The sequence below is a fragment of the Corvus brachyrhynchos genome, unplaced genomic scaffold (genome assembly GCF_000691975.1).
Source record: "Corvus brachyrhynchos isolate BGI_N302 unplaced genomic scaffold, ASM69197v1 scaffold89, whole genome shotgun sequence".
NCBI lineage: Eukaryota > Metazoa > Chordata > Aves > Passeriformes > Corvidae > Corvus > Corvus brachyrhynchos.
Window position 1 is genome coordinate 1,105,957 of NW_008246063.1, and position 6,504 is coordinate 1,112,460.

The window sequence follows — 6,504 nt, forward strand, 5'->3', positions numbered from 1 at the left end:
CCAGCGGACTTGCGTCTCCATCCCGGTCCTGGTGCTGGCCCGTTCCCTGGTCCCCCACCTCGCTCTGACCCCTCCATCACCCCACACACGTGTGAGCGGCCCCCTGCAGCCCCCGGGCTGCCCGGTCTCGCGATCGCCATACACTCCTCCCTAACCCTATGGCCGTGCCCCACACATCCCATACACACCTCTCTAGCCCTATAGCCCACCTATCCCGTGTGTGCCCACGTAACTGCACAGCCTCATCCCACACAGCCACTACATGGATGCATAACCTTATAGCCCCACATATCCCATATACCCCTTCCTGACCCTATAGTCCTGCCCTACATATCCTGTAGATGCACCCTTACCCCTAAAACCCTGTCCTACTTATCCCATATACACTTTAACCCTACAGCCCTGCCCCACATACCCCAGATACACCTTCTTAACCCTATAGCTCTTTCCCACCTATCCCATATACACTTTCTTAGCCCTGTGCCCAGTCCTGCATATTCTATATCCGTTTCCTTAAGTCTATAGCCCTGTCCCACTTGTTCCATATACACACCCTTAACCCTATAGCTCTGCCCCATTGATCCCGTATACCTATGCATGACTTTCCACCCAATGTGTGCATGCACAACCCTATAGCCCTGGGACATCCACCACATTTATCCACATGTGGGACACATGGATAAATGATCCTTATAGCCCTGTCCCTACACCTCCCCATCCCTATAGTTCTATCCCACATATCCCATTTATGGATGTAACACTACAGACCTAAAATACACCTTGCTCCCCCCCCAGTCCCATCCCTCACCCCATACACCCCCAACCCCCTGCTCCACACCCCATATAGATGTGTATAGACCTCCCTCAGCCACAGGAATCCCAATTCACAGCTCCACCCCTCCCCTCTTCCCTCTCCTCTCAGTTCTCTGGGGCCAGGACTTCCAAAGGCCAGGCCAGGACCCTCCTCCACCCTTCCTTGCATTCCCAGAACTCTGGACATGGCAGGGATGTTCCTCCCTCATGGCCAGAGGGACCTGAAGACATCAAAGGGACAAATCCCTGCTTTCCCTTGACATCCTTTCAGGCTGGGGAAAAGTAGCAAAATGGAGAAGGGGCCATAGATGGGGAAGTCTCCATGGTCTTCATCTCACAGGTTTCATTGGGAAAGATTATTGCAGCCCCATATCTGTGTGAGCACAAAGGCCTAAACCAGGGAAAAGGGGAATCTCCTGCTCTGTCTCGTGTGCTGGGACAGTGGGGACCCAAAAAGTGCAGTCATTTTCCACCCATTGCTTCTGTATCTTGTCCAGTCTTGTCTCCTGGGATATGGTCATGCAGGGAGTGCAGATGCGGAGAGCAACTGCAGAAATGCAATGGCTGGGGAGAAGGTCAGGATCCCTGTGGGCTTCACAGGAGCCCGAGACAGGATGTGGAGGCAGAGCAAAAGGGCCATCTGCCTTCACTGAAGGGACACGGGGAAAGATGTCCCATCTCCACAGCTGACCATCCTCGGAGGAGGGCACCTCGGCAGCAATGCCAGCAGCGAGCCCACGGCAGCTCCAGATGGAGCCAAGCTGCTCAGCAGCCTTGGGTGCATCACAGATGGCCTGGACAGCTCTCTGCTGCTGGCTCCAGGGACCTGCCCTGAGTCACAGACAAGTTCTCTGCAGGTCTCGACGCGGTGCAGGCTCTGACCTGCTCCTCACGCAATGATTCCGAGCCTCTCTCCGCCTCCCTGTGCTACCACGGGCTGGGGACCAACAGGGTGACAGAGCACCAGCACATCCTGCTGTCATTATCTACTCAGATCCTGTTTAACACGTGACACTGAACCTCCCCGAATTATTTCTGGTTTGGGTTAAAGCACTGTTCATAGTTTAAAAAGATAAAATCATAATAAAAAAGGCAAATTAATTTTACTGTAGAAATTGTGAGCAACACACAGAACGTATTTTTTTTGTGGTGCTCATCCAGAGCTTTCTAAATGTCCGGACCCTACTAAATGTCTGGATGTCCCATCCTTGGGAGTGTCCAAGGCCAGGCTGGATGGGGTTTGGAGCAACCTGGTCTAGAGGAAGGTGTTCCTGCCCATGGCAGGAGGTTGCAACTAAATGATCTTTAAGGTGCCTTCCAACTCGAACCACTCAGTGATCCCGTGGTTCTCTGTCCATTTATCTCATGGGACATAAATCTGTCTTCTCTGGATCAGCAACTCTTCACATGATCTTCCCTGAGCTGTCACATCATTTCATGGAGACTTTCAGACCCTGGCATTGTTCTTTGCTCCCTTTCATGCACCTTCTGACATCCCCCAACACCATTCTTGGAAAGGACCAGCAGTTCCAAGGCCAGTCTCAAGGGAAAACTGAATTCTGTATTCTCCTCTCTATGTCCTGCTCGTATTTCCAAGATCTGCATTATTGAGTTGTTCTGTTTATCCCCTGTCACCAAGAAAAATGCTTTATTTATGATGTGTACAAATAATGACAAATTCCCAGACTCCAGCAACCAATTCTGTATTCTCCTAGAAAGTATTAATTTAGCTTGACAAAATCTATTTGCCATAAGTTGATTGCTATTAATGCCTCGTTTTAATGAGTGTGCTATTATTCAATTAGAATCATAATATTACCCACAATTCTGAAATTTTTGGAGCCTGTTTCAGATGGATATTGTGCCTAAGACACAAGCGAGGCTGCTGTGCTTACACACACATGCTCCTCTCTCCAGATTTGGGGAACTCTTCCACCTTTCTTTTCCTAAAGAGCAATGATCCCCAATTAGTCTTAACCTGCTCTTTTAAAATCCTTGCGTTCCAAATTGCTCTCTCTCGCTACTCTCACTTTATGGGATGATGTAGAGCAGGTTTTCCAGCCACTGGTGTAATGAAAAATATTTCATTAGGCTGGGATGTGGATTAAGGAACCAGGCTCTCTTCCAATTACAGAATACAGGCGTTTATTGGAATTCCTGCATTATTATAAATAAATCTGTCATTTCAAGCTAGTAACAAACCAATACCATCAGGATTTATTAGGGGTTTAGTAGACTCTAAATTTTCCTTTTTATTCATTTTTGCTGTTCTGAATAAAAAAATTCCTACACCTTTCTTTTTTTCTCTTGTATTTTTCAAGCTTTTAATTTGCATTGCTTGCCGTCGATTTATCCTCTGTCCACATTTCCACAACAGCTTTTACTTTCCCTCTGGAACAGACTGTTGTGGGGGGTTTTTTGTAGGTATTGATTCATTTGGCTTGTTGTGGGGTTTTTTTGTTAGCTGAGGGTTTCTTAGTGCTCTGTTTATCTTTTTCATTTATGGGTTTGAGGATATCTAGAAAAGTGCTTTTAAAAGGCCCCTAATTATAGAATTTTGGAATCATAGAATGGTTTGTATTGGAAGGGACCTTAAAGACCATCTCATTCCAACCCCTTGCCATGGTCAGGGACACCTTCCACTAGACCAGGCTGCTCAATGTCCCATCCAACCTGGCCTTGGACACTTCCATAGATGGGACACCCACAATTTCTCTGCAAAACTTGTGTCAGCACCTCTCTGCTCTCACAGGGAAGAATTCCTTCCCAATATCCCATCTCACCCTGCTCTCTCTCAGTTTAAAGCCATTCCCTGTGTCCTGGCACTCCATCCCTTGTCCAAAGTCCCTCTCCAGCTCTCTTGGAGCTCCTCTGGGCACTGGAAGGGGCTCTGAGATCTCCCTGGAGCCTTTTCTTCTCCAGACTAAACAACCCCAGGTTGTTGTTCCAAACTGTCCTTTCATCCTTAACTCTATCTTCAGCTTTTTTGTGTTTAAGCAGCCTTTCCCAACAAATAGAAATGCTTAAATCTCCATTCTTAAAGCATCAAATCTGTGTACATTGCCCCACACAGACACCCCCTGCCCCGAGGAATCTGAGCTCTTCTTCAAATGTGGGAATACATTTGCCCTCACATCACTTCCAATCCCAAAGTCCAGCTTTACTCATTTACCAGCTTTCAAAGTGCACTAGGACAGATCTGGGCCATACATCAACAGAAGTAACCTCATCCAAAAGGAAAGGAAGAAAAAAAAGGAAAATAAATCAGAAAACCAACAAGAACAGGAAACCCCAGGGAAAGTATCAGAAAACAAATAACACTCCCCAGATGCTTTGCCTGGTTTCACACTCCCATGGCAGAAAAGCTGACAACAGCACTGAATGCAGTATCAGGATAAAATCAATCCAGGGCCAAAGCCACACTTGGCACAGCCTGAAATCCGTTTCCAGATGCACACAGAAGAGTACACAGCGATATCGAGGCAAGAAAAAGATTAAAAATTAAAATAACCACCTTTTGCTTTTCAAAGACCTGGTCTGGTGCCTGCTTATTTATCCTGTTGGACTCAAAGAAAGAAATTGGATCAAAGCCATCCAGTCCTTGCTTTAAAAGCTGCTATAAATCACATAAAGGATGGGTGCTGTGGATGTGCTGAGTCAGGAACTTGGTGTAAATCACCTCAGAATAAGTCCAGCTACGCCATTTAATGGGAAATGAAAATCTGGCCCTCATTACTACCAGTGATTATTAATTAATTAGTCATTACTAGTCATTAAACCACTCAAATGCTCCAAAGACCGTGTCCATTCCTCTGGTTTTAATCTCCTCAGAAGAATAACTTTTCTTTCATCCTTTCCTTCCTCATTGCTGATCTCCCTAATTACCTCTTCTTGTTGCCCTGCAATCCTTTGGATGCGAACACCTCTGCACCCTTTGGGGATGGAGCTTGGAGATGGGTTGGGAAAACCTATTTGGAGGTAGGAGGACAGGGCAGAAGAGCCACCAGCCTCTTCTCACTGATTCCCAGTGTGGATGTGGAATCCTGGAGTGGTTTGGATTTGAAGGGGTCTTAAAAGATCACCTCATTCCAACCCCCTGCCACGGGCAGGGACACCTTCCACTATCCCAGGCTGCTGCAAGCCCCATCCAACCTGGCCTTGGACACTTCAAGGGATGGGGCAGCCCCAGCTTCCGTGAACAACCTGTGCCAGGGCCTCCCCACCCTCCCAGGGAGGAATTTCTTCCCAATATCCCATCTCATGCTGCCCTTCTTCAGTTTAAAACCATTCCCCCTTGTTCTGCCACTCCAGACCTTGTCCGAAGTTCCTCTCCAGCTCTCTTGGAGCTCCTTTAGGCACTGGAAGGGGCTCTGAGGTCTCCCTGGAGCCTTTTCCAGGTGAACATTCCCAGCTCTCCCAGCCTGGCTCCAGAGCAGAGGGGCTCCAGCTCTTGGAGCATCTCTGTGCCCTTTTCTGTACTTGCTCCAGCAGCTCCATGTCCTTCTGCTGCCAGAGGCCCCAGAGTTGGATTTGTTGTTCCAGGTGGGGGTCTCACAACTGCAGGTGGGGTCTCACAATAATTCCTTGTGATTTTGGGTGTTTGAGCCTGTCCAGCATCACTTGCTGCAGATCCCATACTCAATACCACTAAGAGAGATCTAACGGGGTTTCTCCATGGTCCAGGGGAACACATCTGAGCGAGTTTGGGTCTTGCTGGTTGCAGATACCTGCTCAGATAGTGTCTGGTTCAACCATCAAGTATTACCAAAAGCCTCATAGTTCAGGGCAGACTTGAAATCCTAAACAATTCAATCACTGGATTTTGCCATATAAAGATTATTTCACTGCCAGGAGTTCAAATTACAAAGCAGATATATTGAAAAAGGACCTGTTTCACATTTGAATGCAAAATTCATTTACTGTGGGCCTGATTAAAAGCTTTAGAAGACAATGGGCTATTAATGAACAAGTCCAGAAGGAGAGGAACATTTATGTGTTGGTGTGTGCCTGCCTGTGGGTTCAGGTTTCATTTGTAAATCAGTAGAAAAGCCTTTGATTCTGCCAAAAAAAACACCAGTTTGTGCTGGGAAATCTGTGCTCAAAGCTCAGAAGCAAAGAAAAAGAGCAGAATTTGAGTTCTTCACAAATATTGAATCCAGGTACGCTAATAAGGGAGCAGAATTATTTCCAGGCAGTCTCCAGAGTGGAAGGAAGAAAGAGGAAACTCCACTAAAGGGAAAACGTGGGCAGAATATTAGAGGAGAGTGTAGTCGGAGTGATTACAACCCAGTCAAAAAGGAATTGTAGAAATCCCCAAACCAGACTGGCGTAAAAAACGTTGTGCTGGGATGGTGAGCAGGGAACCAACTGACAAGTTGGTTCTGTCTCCAACGTCCGTGGTCAGATTTATCTCCGGTGTGATTCCAAAGATGCTGCACAGGAAAATGTCTCACCATATGTTACAACATGACTCTGAACGTTATTCGAGCACTTGATGGGGAAAAGCAATTAAGCACTGTCTTGTAGATTTAAACAGGAGCTAAGCACATACTTAAGGACTTTCTCAAACAGAAACGCTGCTCTAAACAGGAATTTGCACAAATGGAGAGCTTTTGTTGTGGGAAGAGCCATGGAGGTTTAAAAATTGGGGTAAATATTTGAGATTTGAGAAATACGAGGAACCTCCAGACG

General features: G+C 46.8%; 1 protein-coding gene across 5 annotated transcripts in view; it reads right to left on the minus strand.

The window, feature by feature from the left end:
- LOC108449717 (brain-specific angiogenesis inhibitor 1-like) overlaps nucleotides 1-6,155 on the minus strand; it is a 95,189-nt gene extending 89,034 nt beyond the window's left edge. For all 5 annotated transcript variants that reach the window (XM_017746674.1, XM_017746673.1, XM_017746675.1 and 2 more), the window contains exon 1: nucleotides 6,151-6,155. The gene's annotated coding sequence lies outside the window, so the exon portion shown is untranslated. The remainder of the gene's footprint in view (nucleotides 1-6,150) is intronic.
- Nucleotides 6,156-6,504: the final 349 nt, after the last annotated feature.